This window comes from Canis lupus, chromosome 3 (assembly GCF_011100685.1).
Source record: "Canis lupus familiaris isolate Mischka breed German Shepherd chromosome 3, alternate assembly UU_Cfam_GSD_1.0, whole genome shotgun sequence".
NCBI lineage: Eukaryota > Metazoa > Chordata > Mammalia > Carnivora > Canidae > Canis > Canis lupus.
In genome coordinates this window covers 30,377,610-30,399,946 of record NC_049224.1, presented here as the reverse complement: position 1 = coordinate 30,399,946, position 22,337 = coordinate 30,377,610, and the positions used below count along the sequence as shown (strand labels likewise).

The 22,337-nt window shown below is 47.3% G+C and overlaps 1 protein-coding gene across 2 annotated transcripts in view; it reads left to right on the top strand.

The window, feature by feature from the left end:
• Positions 1-12,693: 12,693 nt before the first annotated feature.
• IQGAP2 (IQ motif containing GTPase activating protein 2) overlaps positions 12,694-22,337 on the top strand; it is a 287,444-nt gene continuing 277,800 nt past the window's right edge. For both annotated transcript variants that reach the window (XM_038532513.1, XM_038532512.1), the window contains exon 1: positions 12,694-12,757. The gene's annotated coding sequence lies outside the window, so the exon portion shown is untranslated. The remainder of the gene's footprint in view (positions 12,758-22,337) is intronic.

The window sequence follows — 22,337 nt, the reverse complement described above, 5'->3', positions numbered from 1 at the left end:
TGAGGATCCGTGTCCCATGTAAAGAAGCAGTCGCTAACCACAGCCCACTCACAGCCATTGCTGCTGCAGGAGGATGTGGCTCCCACTGGCTGGCTTTGGGCTTTTTTTTTTTTTTTTTTTTTTTTTTTTTGAGAAGGGAAAAACCACAACCAGCTTCTTTTTATGTATTAGTGACTAATTTAATTACTTACAAACACTGTATGGGCCTGCATAGTACAAGCTAAGTAAAATATCTGTGGGCCTTGTTTGGCTCTAGGAAATAGTGAAATAGTGAAGGAGACTACCCAGTGCCATAGAGGGGGCAGCTGAGACACTGTTCTCCCCAGCTGTAGCGCATAACATAAAGTGATTTCACAGGCCCTTCACAATTGATCAAGCCCACTTAAGCCAAAAGCCAAGTGCAATATTGTCAGCCTCTTTACACTTCAGATCCATGTCTTGATCTTGAAGAAAAAAAAATAGTTCAATCCATTCTTTTGTTTTTTTCTTCCTCTTCCAAGCGCAAAAAGAAAGTTTATAAAAGAAAGAAAGAAAGAAAGAAAGAAAGAAAGAAAGAAAGAAAGAAAGAAAGAAAGAAAGAAAAGAAAAGAAAAAGAAAAGAAGCTAAATGCAAAGCTTCACCAGGAAAATTTCTCTGTAGAGGTGGCACTTAATTCTAGAGGAGACCTTTGCCTCCCAGTCATTAGTCAGGAATGTTCCAGGTGAATCTCCAAGCCAACAACATTTAGAACTTGGACAAAAGCCCTGAATGACCTTGGCAAGGTTCTTAGTCTATCTGATTCTCTTCTTCTGCTCACTAAGAGAAACTACTGTCAGGCAAGAAAAGCGCAAAACCAAGGATGGCTCATCATCTTCCAGACACTTGTGCCTCAGTCTAGTCCTCCATAAAACTAGTGAAACAGGCCTAAGGCCTTGGAGGGCCAAGGGTCTCTAACAGCCTTCTACATAGAGCACTTCACTCTGTGGAAATTGGGAATGCCTTCTAGCAAGCGTGTGAATTCTTCAAGCTTCGTCCCACCTCCTCCCATGTCGGATTACCTGATGCCCTAGCTGAATGTTGGATGTCCCAGGGACACTTAACTGAATAAAAAGCCTGGTTATTTTACTAAGTGACATAGCAAGGTATATGTATATAAACATAGAAAGACAGGGAATATTACATACATACGAATATCACTTGCACCAAAAGCTGCAAGGGGTACTTGTGCTCCCTTTTCTTTCTTTCTTTCTTTCTTTCTTTCTTTCTTTCTTTCTTTCTTTCTTTCTTTCTTTCTTTCTTTCTTTCTTTCTTTTAAAGATTTTATTTATTTATTCATGATAGACACACAGAGAGAGAGAGAGAGAGAGGCACAGACACAGGCAGAGAGAGAAGCAGGCTCCATGCCGGGAGCCTGACATGGGACTTGATCCTGGGACTCCAGGATCACGCCCTGGGCCAAAGGCAGGCACTGAACCACCAAGCCACCCAGGGATCCCTTGTGCTCCCTTTTCTTAAAGGTTCGGAATGTCCTAACCACCCATTTTAGAAATTGCATTGAGGACTCTCATGCTGAATCTCATTAAGTGTTTAGTGTTTGGAACTATCTGCTCATCCTGACGTGGAAGCAAGTTTATTTATTCAGCATAAAAGGAAGTATTTGAACTCACAGAGCGTGATTCTCTGTAACTTTTAAAAGCAGCAAGACTGGACAGGCAACTTTTAGGACAATAAGACATATTTCTCTGTTCTGAATACACCTTGCTACCTTAACGAGACAATTTTAGCTGTGTAGAAGCTCAAGGTGAAAAAGGACATGAGTTTTAGTAAATATAGATCATACACTTAGATGATAAAAATGAGCTTTTTTTTTTTTTTTTTTTTTTTTTTCAAATTCCCTTCTATTTGCCTTCTTCATTCAGTTTTTAGTTTTGGACCACTCTTGTGTGAGACTAAACATGTAAACAAAGTTTTTGAGAATATCACATTATCGCCCGGGGTGAATAAGAATGACTTTCCCATCCCACCTTTATTACTCGACCTATGCTATTTGGACCCAGTTGACCTCTTGGAATGACAGAGTCATGTAAAAATTAGGGGAAGAGCAAAGTGGAGCTGTAAGCTGCCGCAGCGCACAGCGCGTGGTTTATATTCCTTTCTACCCCTCCTCAACATTTAGCATAGCTTCCTGCATAAAGGAGGCATCGGAAACCTTGTTGAATATGCAGAAGGACGAACCAGTGGAAAGTCCAGCAGCTGCTAAAGCAGGCGGTGCCTGAGAATGAGACCGGAACCGAAGGCAGGCTGAGCCCCCCTCCCCGCTGCGGGCGAGGGCACGCCCTTCCTTCCTGCAGCGCCCCAGGGCGCTGGTCCGGGTGCCGGTGGCCCGGAGCTCCTGTGCCACATACCTTCTCCAAGACACTTTCTCCCTGGTCCCAGCTCAGCTCTCCTGCCTCCTCCATTCCAAGAAGCCAACCTATTCTCTTCAAGCCCCTCCTGCCTTCTTCCTGTCTCCCAAGTGATCATTTTCTTTTTTTTTTTCTTTTTTTTTTTTTTTTTAAAGATTTTATTTATTTATTCATGACAGTCACAGAGAGAGAGAGAGAGGCAGAGACACAGGCAGAGGGAGAAGCAGGCTCCATGCACCGGGAGCCCGATGTGGGATTCGATCCCGGGTCTCCAGGATCGCGCCCTGGGCCAAAGGCAGGCGCCAAACCGCTGCGCCACCCAGGGATCCCCCAAGTGATCATTTTCAACTCCCACTCTGGATGCTTCTCTGATACTTACAGCCTTGCTCAGTCATTTGGTAGCTATCAGTAAGGAGCAACATGGCACAGAGAATTCCATGGAAACTCTCTTCTTTTAAGCCAGGGAGTGGAAATCAGCATCACACTCTGCCCCCAGACAGTGTTTTATTAAGTTACCCTTGGCTCAATGCCTCCCAAGATCCCCAGGATTTTTCTTATTCTGTTCTTAGGCCTGACCTGCCCTTCTTCTACCTTTCTTTACGTGGCTTCTGTTTTTCCTGGGCCTTATCTTTTGCCCTGGCCCCTAGACAGCGGAGTGATTAGAATGTGCTGATGGAATTTTGCCCCTTGCTGTGATTCCTGGAGCTAGAGCCTCTGCAGTATGACTCACTGCTTCAGCAGGGTTTGTCTCTCACTGGAGTCATGCTCACCGTGTGGTCCTGTCCATGATGGGCAGCTCTTGGGAAAGACAAATCCATAATCTTGTTTGCTTCCTTTTGCTTCCTCTTTCTGGAAGTTGAACAGGTTGGCTGGTTGGAAGGAATAGCCTTGCATTGAGAACATGTAAGTGACCTTCCAAGGGCCTCCAAGGTGTTTCTCCTTCTCAAAAATGTCAGTTACCCCTCTTTCTGGATTTCATTCACATGTTACGTACAATTCTGCTCTGCAGCTGCTCTGCTCTTTTCTAGATGGGAGATATTGTAGTGCAGGTTGTCACTTTACGTGAAGGTCATCTACCAAGGTTTAGCTCTCTGCTGCAACCAGATTCTGCTTGAACATTGGCCCTCCACCAGATATGAGGTGTTACTGAATTTCTCCTCCACAACAAGGCTTGTTGGCATCAAAGAGCCAGGGAGAGGCAAGAAAGTGATTTTAGAACCCCAGTTTGAGGGTGTACCAAGAAATTCATTTTGAAGAGGACTAAAATTTGTTCATCATTCGTTTATTTGATGAATATTCATTGGGTCTCTATTATATGCAAGGCACTGAGTTTACAAGCATGAATAAAACTAGAAAGCAGCTAAACCAGAAGAGATGATTTGTTAAGCACTCCAAGACATGGAGACCCAAGAACTCTTTGAGGAAGAAATGACAATTTTTCAGAAATAGTAATTTTATATATTATCTCTTCTTCTACCTTTTCCCTTAAAAAAAAAGTCCTAAAATAGGACTCTTTTATCAATGAAACCTGACAGAAGCATCATGGGAGAAGAATCAATGCCCATTTGGTGTAAGATTACACAGGAGGAGGGGTGGGCAAGTGTGACCTCTTCTATTTGTGGCCCTTGGACACTAGATACTGGGGATTTTCAAAAAAGATTAATTGATTGTTTTAAAAGATTTTATTTATTTATTTGAGAGAGAGAGAGCAGGGGTGGGGGCAGAGGGAGAAGGAGAAGCATACACTTGCTTAGCAGGGAGCCTGACAGGAAGCTTAATCCCAGCACCCTGGGGTCATGACATGAGGCGAAGGCAGGCACTTAACCAACTGAGTCACCTAGGTGCCCCAAGATTTATTTACTTATTTGAGAAAGAGAGGGAGCACACTACCAGGGTGCCAGAGGGTGAGAGTAGGCAGAGGGGGAGGAAAAGAAGATTTCCATTGAGCTGGGAGCCTGAAGCAGGGCTCTACTCAGGGCTAGCCACAGGGCTCAAGCTCACAATCCTGAGATCCTGACCTGAGCCTAAAGCAAGAGTCGGATGCTCCACTGACTGTGCCACCTAGGGCCCCTGATTCTGGAAATTTTTTAAGGGACTGAGCAACTTAATTAAGGGAAGTAAACATGAGTGGAATTCCAAAACCTAATTTTTGAGACCAAGAACTATAAGACCCTAACAGATAAGATACGCAGTGTTAGCTAAATTCTATTTAAATTTTATTACCATGGAGATGCACTAGCTTAAATAGAAGAACTAGAAAAAAAATTAATGCTAAAATAGAATGAAGAATGGGAAAATCATTTAAGATTAAAAAGTTATTTGTAGGGGATCCCTGGGTGGCTCAGTGGTTTAGCGTCTGACATTGGCTCGGGGCATAAACCTGGAGTTCTGGGATCGAGTCCCACATCGGGCTCCCTATGGGGAGCCTACTTCTCCCTCTGCCTGTGTCTCTGCCTTTCTCTCTCTGTGTCTCTCATGAATAAATAAATAAAATCTTTAAAAAAAAGTTATTTGTAAATGTGTTTACAAGAAAAATTTTTAGTGTAAAAATCAAAAATAAAATCAAAATGAGCTCAGGTCCATTGGAAGTTTGGCATTCTAGATACATCTATGATGATCTTGAAAAGGAATCACATGTGAATTGGGCACAGATTTCAAAATGTTGGTCAAAGGTTTTTTTGCCAAAGGAAGAAGACTCCACCCAATGAAGGAATCCTCTCTGTAGGATTTCCAGCTAAATGCTTTCTTTTTCAAAGAGCATCTCATCCAATTTCAATGAAGTATTCTTTTAAACCTCAAGTTTATTCTAATTAACATCTTTTCTGAGAAGATATAAACTCCAGACATTTAGAAGAACTTGACCTACAACTTTTTAAAGGACATTGAAAATTAACATCGTAGTTTGAAAAAGATAAATTCCTAACTCTTTTCTATTTTGTTTAACTTTACCTCCTGGAATGTTCTCGGTTCACTCAAGAGAATGTAGAATTCACTCTCAGAGTGAAAGCCAATTTAAGTTCATTTAAAAATAATTTGGGCGCCTGGGTGGCTTAGTTGGTTGGATGTCCGACTCTTGATTTTGGCTCAGGTTGTGATCTCGAGGTCTTGAGATCGAGCCCCTCATGGGCTCTGCTCTCAGTGTGGAGTCTGCTTAAACTCTCCCTCCTCCTCCCTCCCTGCCCTCCTCCTGCATACTTAGGTGCGCTCTCTCTCTCTCAAATAAATACATCCTTTTAAAATTTTTTGATAAAGGAATTTAGAGGAGGAAATAGCTAAATTGAAAGAAGGAGAAAGTCAACACAGCAATAGCCATTGGAACAGCCCAGGTAAGAGCCTGAACATGAGTGGCAGTGGTGAGGATGAGAGCAAAGAAGAAAGAAGAGATGTTAACAGACACGAGAGATCTTCACAAAGAGCCACCAGTCTCAGTGAGGGATTGGATGCTGAGGAAGGATTCTAGAGGAACCAAAAAAGATGGAGGTTTTGAATCTAAGTGACTGAAAATGTTTGTATTAACATTTAACTCATTAACAAAGAGTGTCAAACAGAGGAAAGACCCATGAGTAACTGGGGAAGGGGTTGAGGTAGAATTGGTTGACTCTGAGTTTTTTTATGTGTTGAGGTGATGGTTTTACTTACAGTATGGCAAAAGGCAGGCATTGATGCCGTCTGCCTTCCTTGCAGTGGTGTTCCTTGGTTCGCTATTGACTTTTACGCTTGGCCTCAGGCTGACCAGATCCAGATGTGAAATTAACTCTTAGCAAGCCGAGTGGCTGAGCTTTAGCAGCTGGCTAGCTACAAAACACAAAACACAACAAAGTAAACTGGAGAGGCTTTAAAACCAAGGGGACACCTTCAGAATGTTTAAGCAGTACTTTGTGATAAAGTGTGGCAATATCTACTTAGACAATGGACCAATCAAATGGTCGACTTTCCACCCATTCATGAAGTGAACAGTTATCCTTTGTGAGCCTTGACAGGAGGACCAGGAACCACTGCTCAATCTCCAAGTGGAAAAGCAGTCATCAGGAGTGGGCTCAGCAGCCCCTTAGGGAGCAGCTGAGTTTGGGGTGGAAACTATAACTCCAGCACCAGATGAGTAGCACCTTGCTAGAAAGATGTGCATGTTTGCATATTCAAATTGCCCCTGTCGGGACACCTGAGTGGCTCAGCAGTTGAGCGTCTGCCTTTGGCCCAGGGGGTGATCCTGGAGTCCCGGGATCGAGTCCCACATCGGGCTCCCTGCATGGAGCCTGCTTCTCCCTCTGCCTATATCTCTGCCTCTCTCTCTGTGTCACTCATGAATAAATAAATAAAATCTTTAACAAAACAAACAAAAACCAAATTGCCCCTGTAAATATCTCAATGAAGCTTTGTTTTGAAATAATATAGGTTTGCCTGAATCAAGAAAAGTAAATGAATCTGAACTTCTAAAAGCTGGTACACCAATATTCTAAGACATTATATCTGTTTTGACTATGTTAACAGATGCATATTTCTCTTAAAAAATTTTTGAAAAGCATTCCAAACATAGAGAAAGATATAGAGGATAAAATACCAAATACTTATGTATGTACCACCTGGATACAACAAATGCCATATTTACTTCAGTTTTTTTTTTTATGAAGGAAACGAAATGCTATAGAATTTGATGTTCCTTGTCTACCTTCTCAGCTTCCTTTTCTTCCCCAGTTTCTCATCTCAGAGGTTATTCTGAAATTGGCATGTTCTTCCTTTGCATGTTTTTATACTTTTGCTGCATGCAAATGTCCTAGTATGTATCATGTAATATTATTTTGTATGTTCATAATTGTACACAAATGGCATCACATAGTATTTTTTAAGCTATCATATTTTTATATATCACAATGTATTTTTCCATTCTGCCACATAAGGACATTTAGGCTGTTCCCAGTTTTTCCTGGAATGAACATCCTTGTTTACCTGAATGTGGGAGCTTCTCTAGAGGATCTTAGTAGATGTGGAATTACTGAATTTCAGGAATTGTACACCGTAACTAGAGATGGCCAAGTCACTCCTCTAAATGATTGCTCAAAGTACCCCCTCCCAACACTGCATAAGCATTCCTAATATTCCATACTAATTAAACATGCTAATATTTGTCAACCTAGTGAGTGTTATAATTTTTCATTCCCTGATGAAGAGTGTAGCTTCTTCTGAAATTTCTAAGCTCTTCTAAGTCAGCTCAAAGTTTGTTTGCCTCTCATCAACCAATTAAGACAAAGTATTCCAGAAGGAAAGTATAAGAGTCAGAGAAAATTGAAGTGAGGACTAAGAACTTCTACCAAAGGTAGATCGGAGATTAAGGTAAAAACATACTTTATGTTACGGTCAGAGGGAAAGCATGAACAATTTTTAAAAATCATTTTGCTGAGCAACTTTCAGACTTATCTAATTTTTTTAAAAAAAGATTTTATTTGTTTATGAGAGACACACAGAGAGAGGCAGAGACACAGGCAGAGGGAGAAGCAGGCTCCATGCAGGGAGCCTGACATGGGACTCAATCCCAGGTCTCCAGGATCACGCCATGGGCCAAAGGCAGCACTAAACCTCTGAGCCACCCAGGCTGCCTGACCTTATCTAGTAAATACGTATAAAACCAACAGAGGAAAAAAAAAAAAAAAACCCAACAGAGAACTGCAAAGGATTATCAGTAAAATTATAATCAAAATTAGTGGCTGGACACAAACTGGACCCCAGGTCTCTAGGTCTTTGTGATGGCATATACATGATGATAACTTGGGGGCATTTGTCGAAGGTTCTAGAACGTTCACCTGGGAGAAGGAAACGTGTTTAGTAGAAGGTGAGCATGTTGAAATTTGTCGTTCAATTTGTTAGTCTAAAGAATGGGAGATTGGCTTCTGTGCAGTGGTGGTGGGGAGGTAGTTTAGACTCAAACCCAGTGCTGCCCCTTACCACTATGAGGCTCTCCAAGTCTCAGTTTCTTCAGAATTTCTACAAGATTGAAAATAACGAGTATCGGGATGCCTGGGTGGCTCAGCGGTTGAGCATCTGCCTTTGGCTCAGGGTCTGATCCTGGGGTCCTGGGATTGAGTCCCATACCAGGCTCCTTGTGATCAAGGAGCTCCACATCAGGAGCCTGCTTCTCCCTCTGCCTGTGACTCTGCCTCTTTCTCCAAGTCTCTCATGAATAAATAAATAAAATCTTAAAAAAAAAAAAGGCAAGAATAACTATTTCTAGAATACTGCCTGGTACACATAAGTATTTAGCAAAGTTGTGATTGTATCAAAATAATTGAGCAGCCACTACATTCCAGGCATTGCTGTAAGTCCTGGGCACACAGCAGTGAACATCAGATCAAGTTCTACCTGTCAAGAAGCTCACATTCTGGGACAATGAACAAATAATCCGCTCTGTGGAATGTTAGATGATAAATGCAGCTGAGAAAATTAATGTGGTGTAAAAGGGATAGAAATGGAAGGGAGTCACCCAGAATCAATGTTGCTTTCTCCTCCTGCTCATTGCCAGGCTGCCCTGGGAATCATCTTCTGAGTCACTGGAGTTCTAACTTTCTTGAACTGTGAAATGGGAAATAATAATGGAATTGTGTGTGGTTTTATTTACTTGCTAAAATTAGACTTTTCCAAAGTTTGATTTGTTTAGAACTTTAAGGCAAAGAGAAAAATGCAAGATTGCTTACTGATTTAGCATTAACAAAATAGTTGAAAGTTGTCCAAAATCATACAGATTTTAGTGGAGTAAAAAAATGACTTTAATGGAAAAAGAAGTATATGTAAACAAATATATGTATAGTACAAAAAGCAGTGCACGTAGACTCTCAGGAGGTGTGGAATGAAGTGCAGGCTCTGTTCTTCCATAGCCAAGGAGTCACACAACCTCTCTGTGCTGCTCAGCCTTGTCCATACAATGATGCTACGAGGCCATCAGTCCTACAGTTATTTAATCCCCTGATAATACTATTCCTTTTTTTTTTTTTTTTTGAGAACTGAAACACTTACGGTTGCATTTATTTGTTCCGATTTTTTTTTTTTTTTAACTCTGATGTTGGACTGTAACAATTTCCTTTTTAGCTATAGAAGTCTCCCTTGGAAAGAAGTGCAGTTCCTGCTCTGCCATTTGCTTTTTCTGGGACAGAGAATGGGTTAGAAAATCTTAACAACTCAAGGGCTCCCAGAACTTGCAAAAAGCTTTGAATCATTTCTTTCTTGTCATTGCTTCATGCTTCACTTCCTTGGGTGATACTATGAAAGCACATTGCTCACTATTCTGGTAATATTAAAATGATCAATAAAATGATACTGGAAAATCACCAAATTATTTCAAAGGTGAATGGAATGTTAGAATTGCAAGCCAATATTTTTACTTAAATATACTTTTTAAATCCTGTTTGATGCTCTTGATATAATTAATCTGTTATAGTTATAAAAACAAAGTTGCACTTTTTTCCAGACACCTTCATGCTCATTTCATTCAAGAGGTAACTCTTAGAAAACCATCTTTTAAAAACAATGTTGCTTCAAAATTGTTTTACTGTGTCTAGTTTTTCAATGTCATCTTTTGTTTCACATTAAAGAAAAAAACTCTTGCTTTATTAAAAAAAAGACTTTTTAGTAGATGGCTTCAGTTTTTGTTTTTAATATTCTTGCAAGCACAATCACATGGCAAAGTACGTTGGCACATTGCCTTGTATTTATTTGACTCCCTCTCCAATGTCAAATAGTCCAGAATTCTGCAAATAAGTTTGTTTTCTGAGGTTCTGCAGAGAAGTGATCTGAGAGCTAGTACTCTTACCCAGTGAATGCAGACTGAAATCCCAAAGATGGATTCCAGCACTTAAAAAAAAAAAAAAAAAAAAAAAAACCCAGAAGCATTTGCTTTTAGTTTCTTTGTAGTGTTAAGTTCTCTATGGAAGCATTAGTCATGACAGTTTGAAACCACCCCAGAGCCCCCAAAGAAGAGCTGACCAGCTAGCGCATGAACTTAGAACGACTTTCCTGCAGAGCATCTGTTTATGCTTTAACCTTTACTTTCTACCATTAACAGATATTTACTTATTACAATCTGTGACATCTATGGAAATGTTGATGGCACCAACTTATTTGTATTAGAATGTCCCCTCTATCACTTATTGGTGTGGACGTCATGGAAGCTCTCTTCTTGTCTACTCCTGCCACAGCCGCTTCTCTAATCTACCTCATAACCTGCTGCAAGATTTACCTTCCCTGAACTCCCTTTCATCATGCAGCTCCCATACCCAGAACTTTAAGGGCTTTCATATGCCCCCGTGATGACATCCAGTCCCCTTAGCCTGACCTCAGTGTCCTCCATGATCTGATACCAGCTCGAGCGCCCACCCTCACCTACCTCACCCAAACTCATGCCCCACCCCTTGTCCTTTGTCCTTGCCGGTCTTCCTGGGGCGGACATCGTGCATCCAACTCTCACCCACTTTTCAAGGTCTACCTCAGGGCACACTTTCAAATCCCTTTGCCTTCCTTGACCATTCTAAGTTTACGATTTCCCTCTCATCTCTAAATAGGTAAAACACACACTTTGTGGGGTCTTAAATCTTCCACTGACAGTGAACACGGTTATGTGCGAGAGCTTTACAGTCCAGTACTTTATACATGGAATCATAGAGATGGAATGAACTTTAGATTATGCTCCAATCCAGCATCTTCCAAAGCGTAGAAAACTCTCCCTGAACATGCTCCTCCTCCAGGTGAACACCGACGGGCAGGGTGCTCTAACTTAAAACGTGGCTGTTTCACTTTGGAATTGCTCTTTTAATTAGAGGCATCTGCTCTTTAGGGAAGAAAACCCCCACACATCCCATCCCGATCAGGGGAGAATCTAATGGCTCTCGAAAAGAAAGAAAAGAAAAAAAAGAGAGGAGTGGTTGAGAATCGCCTCTCCGGCCTGTCTGGGTGGGATGTCCCTGGGGCCAAGCCAACCGCCTCGTGCCTACCCTCTATTGAAGCGCTCTTGCAGGGGCCGCAGGTCTGCGGGTCAGCTTCCCCCGCAGCTGGTTAGACATGCTACTTCCCGAGCACCCCCGAGGAACTGGAACCTCTGAGGGTGGGGCCCTCGGGGCTGAGCTTCAAGGGCCGCACCCCCCCCCCTCCCGCCGTGAGACGGGAGCCCCCCGGCCCGTCTTTGCGTGCTTCAGGAGGGTCACGATGCACTTTCTCTCCAGTTAGAGTCTCACACGCTGCCGCAATTACTTTGTTTTGCCAGCACGTGGTCACCGACGCCTCTGACAGTCCCCAAACAGGTGAGGCATGGGTTTAAAACAGTCCCCCAGGGGCAGCCCCGGCCTGCAGCCCTGGGCGTGATCCTGGAGTCTCAGGATCGAGTCCCACGTCCGGCTCCCTGCATGGATCCTGCTTCTCCCTCTGCCTGTGTCTCTGCCTCTCTCTCTGCATCTCTATGAATAAATAAATAAAATATTAAAAAAATAAAAAAATAAAACGGTCCCCCAGACCTCCTGCGGTGCTCGCCCTGGGGGAGCCCTGGAGAGCCCGCGCCGGCCACCGCGACCGCGTTAGGAAAGCCCTTCCAAGGGGGCCTCGGGCCGTTTAGTGCCCTCCGGCCTCGGCCGGGACTGGCTGTGCTGGGAGCCCGCCTGGGAGAGGGTCCCCGGGGGCGGCGGGGGGCGCTGCTCCTCTTGCTCTCCCGACACTCGCGCACTCCCCGTTTGTCATGAACGGGGAGCCCTGTATTTTGTAGACAAAGAGTCGCAGAAGCAACTTTCGAAGTTAAAGCAAAAGAAGAAAGGAAAGAAAGGAGGAAAGGAAGGAAGGAAGAAGGCACGGCGCCACCTCCCCGGGGCGCAGAGAAGCGCGCCCGCGTCTCCCGCGCTTTCCCGCTCTGCCCCACGTGGGCTCACTCCACCCTCGGAACTCTCCAGAAGCCCGCGGCCGGCCGCAGCGCCCCCGCCCCGCAGCGCCCCCCCAGCCCCCCGCCCCGCAGCGCCCCCCGCAGCGCCCCCGCCCCTCGCTCCGCCCGCCCCCCGCTCCGCCCGGCCGGGAAGGGGCGGGCCCTCGGCTCCCGCGCGGCGCCCGGCTCGCGGTAGGGGTCGCTGCTGCGCGGCGCGCTCCCGGGGGATAACGGGGCCCGGCGGCAGGAGAGCGGAGACCTGCCCGGGACGCGGAGCTCGCTCGTCGGCGTCGGCGCAGGCGGCTGCGGGAGCGGACCCGGGAGCGGACCCGGGAGCGCCGGAGCCCATGTCGCTGCGGCCGGGGCAGGGCGGCGACCGGCCGGACACGAGCGCGCCCGCGGGCCCGGAGCCCGCCAGCCTGGCCGGCGAGGGGAGCCGCGGGGGGCGCGCCCCGGAGCCGCCGGCCCTGCAGAGACCCCGTTATGGCTGTAAGTACCCGCGGCCTCGGGGAGCGCTCCCGGGGCGCCCCTCCCCGGGGGCCGCGCTGGGGGACCGGGGGCCGGGCGCGGGCGGCGGGCGGGCAGCGGCTGCGCGCTGGCGAAGTTCGCAGCCGAAGTTGCAGGAGGCGGCGACCGCGTCCTCCCGCCCCGCGAGTCCTGATGCGCAGCGGGGGCCCCGGCCTCCCCGGGGAGCCCGGGGGCCGCGGACCGCGGGCCAGGTGGGGCTTAGGGCCCTCAGGTGAGGAGCCCTCGGAGCCCCGGGCCGCTACCGCCTGGGGCCGGGGGGTGGCGTGAGCGGCCCGAGCCTTCCCGCTCCCAGGGAAAGTTGGTCTGCGCTGCTACAGGTGGGCAGGGCCAGCGCCCCGCGGCCCCGCGGCCCCGCGCCCGCGTCCCGGAGGGCGGGAGGCCCCCACCCCGCGCTCCCTCGCGCCCCCGAGGGCAGGCCCCCGCCCCGTGCCTCCCCAGGGCAGGCGGCCCTCACCCCGCACCCCCCCAGGGCAGGAGGCCCCCACCCCGCGCCCCCGTGCCCCCCGGGCCCCCCCCACGTCCCGGAGGGCAGGCGGCCCCCACCCCGTGCCCCCCGAGGGCAGGCGGCCCCCCGCACCGCGCCCCCCCAGGGCAGGCGGCCCCCGCACCGCGCCCCCCCCCGAGGGCAGGAGGCCCCCACTCCGCGCCCCCCCAGGGCAGGCGGCCTCCACCCCGCGCCGCCCCGAGGGCAGGAGGCCCCACTCCGCGCCCCCCCAGGGCAGGCGGCCCCCGCACCGCGCCCCCCCCGAGGGCAGGAGGCCCCCCACTCCGCGCTCCCCCAGGGCAGGCGGCCCCCGCACCGCGCCCCCCCCCGAGGGCAGGAGGCCCCCGCACCGCGCCCCCCCAGGGCAGGCGGCCTCCACCCCGCGCCGCCCCGAGGGCAGGCGGCCCCCACTCCGCACCCCCCCCAGGGCAGGAGGCCCCTACCCCGTCCCCGCCTCGGGCAGGCGGCCCCCTCTCCGCCCCCCCCCCCCCCCCCAGGGCAGGCGTCCCTCCCGCCCCCTCCTCCCCAGGGCAGGAGGCCCCCGCCCCGCCTGCACCTGAGCGGGAGGCGGGCCCCGCCGCGGTGCCTCCTCCCCGGGCGCTGCTGTCCCTCTGCCGCCCTGCGACCCTGCGGCGGCCGCCCTGGCGAGGCCCCGGAGCCCGCGGAGCCCGCGTGACCCGCGTCGGGGTGTCCGCCGTGAGCAGCCCGGGGGCCGCTCGGAAAGGGGGGGGCAGATTAGCCGCAACCACGTGTCTGCGTGCTCAGAGTCCATAGTCTTCGCTAAACTTGTGCCAGGAAGTGTTTCCTTTAAAACAAACAACGGCGGCGCTGGGTCTGCGCGGGCGGCGGTCCGGGGCTGCTGGCTGTTCTGCCCGCGGGCTCGTGCGGCGACGGCGGGGGCACCTGCGAGGCCTGGGCCGCGAGGCCGGCGGGCCGAGCCCGGGACGGGGAGCGGGTTCTGCAGTGCGGCCCTGGGTGCCAGGCAGCGGGGAAGAAGCCCGAGGAGCCAGATGCAGCCTCCGCGCGGTGCGGGGCGGGGATGGCGGTGGCGGCCCCCAGCGGGCCCGGGGCCCAGGGCTTGGCAGCCTTCACTGCACTTGGGGGAACCTCGCAGGCCGCGGTCACTGCTGTGGACCTCAGGTCGGGGACAGTCTCCTCCATGTGACGAGCTCCCGAACAGTGGCAGCTGGCTTCATTGTGCCGAGTTATACGATGACCGCAGAGTCTGGAAAGGAGGCAAATACACACCAGAAAACCCCCCAGTTTTTTTTTTTTTTTTTTTTTAATGATAGTCACAGAGAGAGAGAGAGAGAGGCAGAGACATAGGCAGAGGGAGAAGCAGGCCCCATGCACCGGGAGCCCGACGTGGGACTTCGATCCTGGGTCTCCAGGATCGCGCCCTGGGCCGCTGCGCCACCCAGGGATCCCACCCCCCAGCTTTTGATACATTTTAAAGCCGATGTATTTGGTGGATCATTTCTCACTGATTCAATGTGCTGTGCAGAAGTTGCAGTGAATGGGGACGGCTGGGCGGCCCAGGGCCTGATTCCGGTTGGGGGATCCAGTCCCATGTGTCCATTCCCCCCCCCCCCCCCCAGAGCCTCTCTCTGTGTCTCTCACGAATAGGTAAATAAATCTTAAAAAAAAAAAAGTTGTAGTGAATGAGGAGGAGTAATGCAGCATCTTTACATGCAGACACAGATGGATTTGTGATGTTTGTTTGATTTTCTGTCAAATGTACCTGTGGATTTAGCACACCCCAGAAGCAGCAGCCAAGGAGGTTCTATCCAACCTACAACCACGAAGAACACTCCACATTGCCACTTTTTCTGGAAATGATTGTCCAACTTTTCTCACAACTTTGGTGTAATGGAGTGGTGTGCCTGCTTGTTGGAATCACTCCCATTTGCGTCTTGCCAGCTCACAAAGTGCTGACATTCTTTGGTCATTGAGTAGAAGAAAAGTGTTTGATAGTTTCCAGATTTTATGGTCACCCTAAAATATTAAGGCTTTAATAAAGGAGACTGTTAAGTCCTTAAAATGAACTTTTTTGTAATTTTGCTACCAGGTTCATAGTTTTTTGAAGAATCTAGTCGAATACACTTTAGTATTTAGTGTTACTCAGTGTCCGGTAATACACGTTATTCATGCAAATGGAGACTGTATGATGTATTACAATACATAATTTCTTTTTTCTAAGGTTTTATTTATTCAAGACAGACGGCGGCGGGTGGGGGGGGGAGGCAGAGACACAGGCAGAGGGAGAAGCAGGCTCCATGCAGGGAGCCCCATGTGGGACTCGATCCCAGGACCCCAGGATCACACCTTGAGCTGAAGGCAGACACTCAACCACTGAGCCACCGGGTGTCCCTATAATACATAATTTCTGGTAGTGGTTTGATTTTTGGGCTCCTGTCCACACAACACTGCAAATAGTGCTGTGAGCTCTTCACAGGAAGTCTGGGGAAGGAAAATGTAGTGTCCTCGCCCTGTCGATTATAGAATTTTACTGTTTCTTCTCTGGGTTTAGCGAGTAGAGGCTCCATAAAACCCTGAACTATACCAAACAGGTTTTATCCCTGACACTTAACAGTAAGCAAAGCCCCAGTACGTTCCCTCTACATGGTTATTTCAGTTCTAGTACTGTACATTCTAAGTAAAAGGTATTTGAGACTGGACTTTGAAACAACTTTTTAGTAGTTGGTATTAACTGTCACACTTGTTTTAGGCCTGGTCCTGCCATCTCTCCTTCCCTTGAAATGTCGTTTGATTCAGTAATTCTTGGACAAAGTAAATTCACTGAGCTCGGGGCTGTCACAGTGTCTCTCTTCTCCACCAGGCTGGGTGTCTGTAAAATACTACATAGTAAGTTGTACTTGAGGGATTTCTCAGAGTTCTCCATGAAGGCATCCTTCTCGGATTTCTGACATGAGACGTTACTGAAGTCTTCCTGTTTGGCACACTGGAGCACTGAATTAAAATTAAATGGATCATTTTCTATTTAATCCCCACTTTTTCCATTTTTGGCTGCATTCTCCTGCAACCTATGAAATTACTTTGTGTCCTGTTACTGTAGGACAAAGTCGAAATAGCTCATTCAGTCCTGCAGGGAATACGAGGCAAGAGGTAAAGCTGGAAATCGTTTTACTCCATCAACAGCGGGGAGGGGTCGAGGGAGGAGGAGAAGCAGACTGCCCCCTGAGCACAGAGCCAGATGCCAGGCTAAACCCCAGGACCCTGAGATCATGACCTGAGCCAAAGTCAGATGCTTAACCGACTGAGCCACCCAGGCGCCCCAAAACCAAACTTAAATGACACTTATGCTTGGGCATGATTTGCAAATAATTTTTGTGCTGTTGTAACGAACTATGATGAATTAGCGAAAATAATGCTCAAAACAGTTGCCACCATGATCTGTCAAGTTTTCCTGTGGTTTCTTGCGAGTTAATACTACAGATGGTAAAAGGGGAGCTTTATGACTAGACTTAGAAGATCTCGCTGAGAACTGATAATTTAGTCAACATTTAAGTGCCTACTGTGGGTAGTAATCAATGTGCTTTTGGCAAGCACTGCCGTTTTCTACCCTCTGCAAAACTTCTTTTCTCTCAAGAGAAGCATTGTAGAACTAATGGCAATCAACGTTTCACTGTTTTTTCTTAAAATCCAGCATGGGCCATAGCAGAAGGGATGTATGTGTGTGTGTGTGTGTGTGTGTGTGTGTGTGTGTGTTGAGGGCAGGGGATGGGAGGCTGTCCTGGCTGATGCTGTTTGTTTTTTTGTTGTTTTGTTTTGTTTTGTTTTGGATAATGCTCTTGTTCGAATGGTGAGATTTCCAAATCTCTTGGTGACTGGAGTAGAAGTTAAACCTCTTTTTTTTTTTTTTTTTTTTTAAGATTTCATTTATTTATTCATGACAGATACAGAGAAAGAGAGAGGCAGAGACACAGGCAGAGGGAGAAGCAGGCTCCATGCAGGGAGCCCGACGTGGGACTCGGTCCCGGGACCCCAGGATCATGCCCTGGGCTGAAGGCAGGCGCTGAACCGCTGAGCTACCCAGGGACCCCCCCCTAAGTTAAACCTCTTAACCCTTTCTCAGTATTAATCTGAGAAGAAATATAGGTTGTTACATCTGTCTAGTGCTTCTTGGCTTCTCCATTGTGTCGGTGTTTTCATGCGAATTTAAAAGTTTCAAGATATCTGCTATGTTGCCTCCTGATGCTGTCATTAGTAGACAAAAAGGTTGTTCCCTCATGTACTATTATTTTGAGGTTTTCAAAAGGATCTTCAAGGCCAACAGCTCAAGGGTTATTGTAGTATGCCTTTAACTGTAATTACACATGTTGTTAGCCAAAATGACTTGTTTGGGAGAGTTTAAGCTTGTAATACCAAGTTTGTTTCAGAATTGAGTATCAGGGTGTTAGCTAACTCCTTTTTTCTCTAGAGAACCATTGGTTTGCTGTTGCCCCTTACCCTCCCTCTACGCAAGCTTTTTAACAGTTCATTTCATTTAAAAGTCTAGTGTGCAAACAGACCTAATGCATCAAGCCTTCATGGTGACCAAAGGAGAAACAAAGGCCGCTCATCTTCTGATGTGATGGTCAGTTGTGGTCCTACAGGGTGGGCAGTTCAGCCTGGGAAATTGAGGTTGGTGTACTTTGCAAGAGCTGGTGCTTTTCATGTGCAGCTGTTATCATCTGCTCATTATTACCATTGAGAGGGCCAGCAGTTTCCCTATTTCACAGAGAGGCCGAAATCCGTGATTATGTCTCAAGGCCACACAGCTGGCTGGTAACAGTGGGAACTTGAAAGTTGGTGCTATCAGAACCTGGAAGCTTTGCTCATCGGCTGTTGTCAGTTTGGTCTCCCATGAATTACTTACCGGGGTTTCACCTCTTTTTGTTTCAGACGTTGGTCATGATTTATCAAAGTCCAGAAACCCATAGCTATTTGGACAATGTGATCATTTAAAAGTAGATGCATGGTATTGTCTAAACTTGATTTTTGCTTCCTCCCCATCCCCAAGAAAGCATGGACTTTTTATAGAGTACATCCAGGCTTCATCAAGTGGTTTTATGTATGTATAGAAACATCCCGTTTCACTATGAGGCACTGAAATAAAGGAAGGTTTCTCTATAATACAGCTGTATGTTCCAATGAGTCCAAATGGAATAATTTTTAAAACACACTTTATTCCGTAGACTGGCCATGCCTTAAAATCTGGGGTTGATGAGAAATCAGACAGCAGCTTGCAGTGAGGTGACCGACAAGTGAGCCAGTACTTTTTCACATTATTGTTCGTGTTTATTTTTCTTACTTGAAGAGCAGAATGGTGTCCGTGACCCCGGGGTCCTGGGATCCAGTCCCGCATCGGGCTCCCCACGGGGAGCCTGCTTCTCCCTCTGCCTGGGCCTCTGCCTCTCTCTGTCTCTCTGTGTGTGTCTCTCATGAATAAATACAATCTTTTTTTAAAAAAAGTGAAAGGCATCCTTGTGTATTGGTTGTATGGGTAGCGTGTTTGGGACTGAAGCTTAGGTGGTGGGGATAGCTGCTGGGCCACAGTCGGGGAGCCGGAAGGGCATCTGTCCTGGAATATCATTCTTTTGTAGATAACAAAGGGCAGTGAGACCTGTCTTGAGGAAAGTAGTCTTTCAGTGAAGTATCTTTTTCTTTGAAACACCTTTTGTGTTTTGTTTTTTTAACTGTCCATTAGATTTTGATTGGTGAGTGGCCCAGAAGTGGGGCCTGAGGGAAGGTTAGGTGTGGTTGGAGGGGCTGGCGCTGCAAAGCGTAGGAGGGCAGGGGAGGCTTGTGCTTGTCATCTGCTCCGGGTGTCGCTCAGAGTCCCTTCGCCACGCTTCTGGCTTTGGGGGTTCCTCGGGAAGGGCGGGTTTGTCAGAAAGTTTTGCTCAGGATGGGATGGACGTTGCTCAGTGACGATGACTCCTGCGGTACTGACGGCGGTCAAGGAATACAGAGATGGGGAGCCGTGTACCCTCCTGGGCCTCGTCAGCTCCAGCCAGGGGACAGACAGCTAATTCTAAACCATCCCAGAAGGTAAATTTCTCTAAGAACAGGCGAGAAGAAAAGGTACACCGGACAAAGCTCTTGACAAGTAAACGATTTGGCAGTAGGTTTCTGTCACCTTTTTTCTTTTTCTTTCTTCTCTCCATTACCTGGGGCAATTTTTACTTCACAGATTTTACTAGAGATTTAGAGCCCTCAAATGACTGGCGTCCCAGTTTGGTAGGAAAGTGGCTCACACCGTGTTTTCTTTTTTTTGACTTTTTTTTTTTAATTTTTATTTATTTATGATAGTCACAGAGAGAGAGAGAGAGAGGCAGAGACACAGGCAGAGGGAGAAGCAGGCTCCATGCACCGGGAGCCTGACGTGGGATTCGATCCCGGGTCTCCAGGATCGCGCCCTGGGCCAAAGGCAGGCGCTAAACCACTGCGCCACCCAGGGATCCCCACACCGTGTTTTCCACTCATAAGTTGGCCCAGAGACGTAACTAAATGTTAAGTGGCCTCCTACTGTGTGAGCGTGGATGGGGCCTGTGCGCCAGCGTGCCTCAAAGCCTCTGACACTGTCTCTCCCGCCAGTGCCATGGTTTTCGGGGAGCACTTTCTGGAGGAGCAACAGCGCAGAGCATTGCCTGAGAACCTGTGGCAGAGGCCAATTTCTGGGCACCCCTCCCCTAGGCCTTCTGGATCAAACTGGAGGCGGGGCCCACCACTATCTCGGTGAACCTTGTAGGGGATTCTATTGGACTGGTCAAGGGCAAAGGTGAAAAGACATTCCTTTTATTTTTTTTTTTAAAGATTTTATTTATTTATTCATGAGAAACACAGAGGGGCAGAGACACAGGCAGAGGGAGAAGCAGGCTCCCTACAGGGAGCCTGGTGCGGGACTCAGTGTGGGACTTGATCCCGATCCGAGGACCCCGGGATCACGCGTGATCCAAAGGCAGACGCTCAACCACTGAGCCACCCAGGCGTCCCTGAAAAGATGTTCCAAATACACAATCTCCCTCCTCACAGTGCTTGCAGGTTTTCGTCAAGTAAGTGTAAATACGTGGGTACGAACCTGAAGGCTTTAGTTAACTTACTCCGTGTGTGTTTGATCTGAGCACACACTTGGCGCTGCATAGAAATCTGGGAATCGATTTCTCTACAAGTTTGTGTTTATTTTATAGGATTTATTTTCTTCTGTCTTTAAGATTGCTTTTCTCACTTCTGGGGAACAAATGTGATGTGGAAGATAAAGTCCAAAATCTCCATGGAGGAGGGATTGAGGGCCACTGCCCAAGGATTTCTCGGTGGAGGTAGTGCTTTTAGAGCACTGAGAAGACTGAGGGAGCTGGGAAAGCTTTCTATGTAAAAGGGAGGCTCCAAGCTGGCAATTCTGGGCTGTAATACTGGCATGGATGCCTAACAGTAAGGCTTGAAGGCTGTCCTCTTCCTCCGTCTTTTTCTTCAGAACAGCTTGAAGTGTTTTTAATTCACTTATTCATGGTATTTAGAACAGTTGAATATGCTAGCAGAAATACTCTTCAATAGACATAAGTGGAGCCAGTTACCCCCACACTGCAGGGAAACTACAGATCTGTTTATTTTGTTACTGATTACAGACAGGAGAACATTCCTATGATTTGATTTGATTTTTTTGCTTGGGATCCCCAAAGATGACTTTTTTTTTTAAAGATTTTATTTATTTGAGAGAATGGTGGGGGGGAGGAAGGAGACAATCTCAAGCAGATGCCCCCACTGAGTGCAGAGCCCCAGTGGGACTGGATCTCATGACCCTGAGATCATGATCTAAGTCAAAATCAAGAGTCTGATGCTTAACTAACTGAGGCACGCAGGTGTCCCCAAAGATGACTTTTATTTAATTAATTAATTAATTAATTAATTTTTTTAGAAAGATGACTTTTAATTGTTCTCCTTTATCCATTACTATCAAATTTCTGAAGGAAGACTTTTAATTTTTTTTTATTTTATTTTTTTAAATTTTTTTAAAATTATTTTTATTTTTATTTTATGATAGTTACAGAGAGAGAGAAAGAGGCAGAGACACAGGCAGAGGGAGAAGCAGGCTCCATGCACCGGGAGCCCCACGTGGGATTCGATCCCGGGTCTCCAGGATTGCGCCCTGGGCCAAAGGCAGGCGCTCAATACTGCGCCACCCAGGGATCCCTGAAGGAAGACTTTTTAATATTATTTTTAAAAATCAAGATCAATTAGTTCCTGGTAATATTCTCCATTCTCATGGGCTTTTTTTGCTTGGTTTGTTTGTTGTTGCTTTGTTTTTTGCAGATATGAATTCAGTCCTAAGTAATGTTAATGCATTTCCTTGGTCCTCTCCATCTAAAAAGACTTGATTTGCAAGTGATGGAAGCGACAACATATATTTCAAATTAAGTGATGTTTATGTTCAATATCAAGCGGTAGCTTGTTACCCTGGCATTGAGAAAACGTTCAATAAATATTTGTTGTTACTACGGGTTTTGCTTGAAGTGTTGGTACTGTACAGTTTGTCTAAAGGAGGAACTTCTTTCTTCTATCTGTTAAAGATAATCAGAGCAGCTTTCAAGTGCCAGGCAAATATTTAATGTTTGTTTTCACACTCTGTGAGACCTAGGCAAGTTATTTTAATTTCTGTGTGCCTTAGTTTCCATACTTGTAAAATGCAGGTGGGAAAGTCCATGCTTAGTGGGTTAAATGATTTAATACATGGAAACATACATGTTCAGAATGTGCCTCTGGAGAGTCAGTGCTTGGATATTGGAGAGGGACGGGTGACGGTGGTTCCCCTGCATCACAACTACCCCTTGCTTCTTTCCCCTGCTCTTTGCCCTTTCCTAGCCTGAACAAAAAGTGGACTTCAAATCTTGGGCCCAGGTGCACCTGGCTGGCTCACTCGGTAGAGCATGCTACTCTTTCATCTTGGGGTCGTGAGTTTGAGCCCCACATTGGGGGTGTAGTTCACCTAAAAATATATTTTTTAAAATTCCTTGGCCCATACTATGTTGAAAGCATATACACACGGGAAAATCTTTT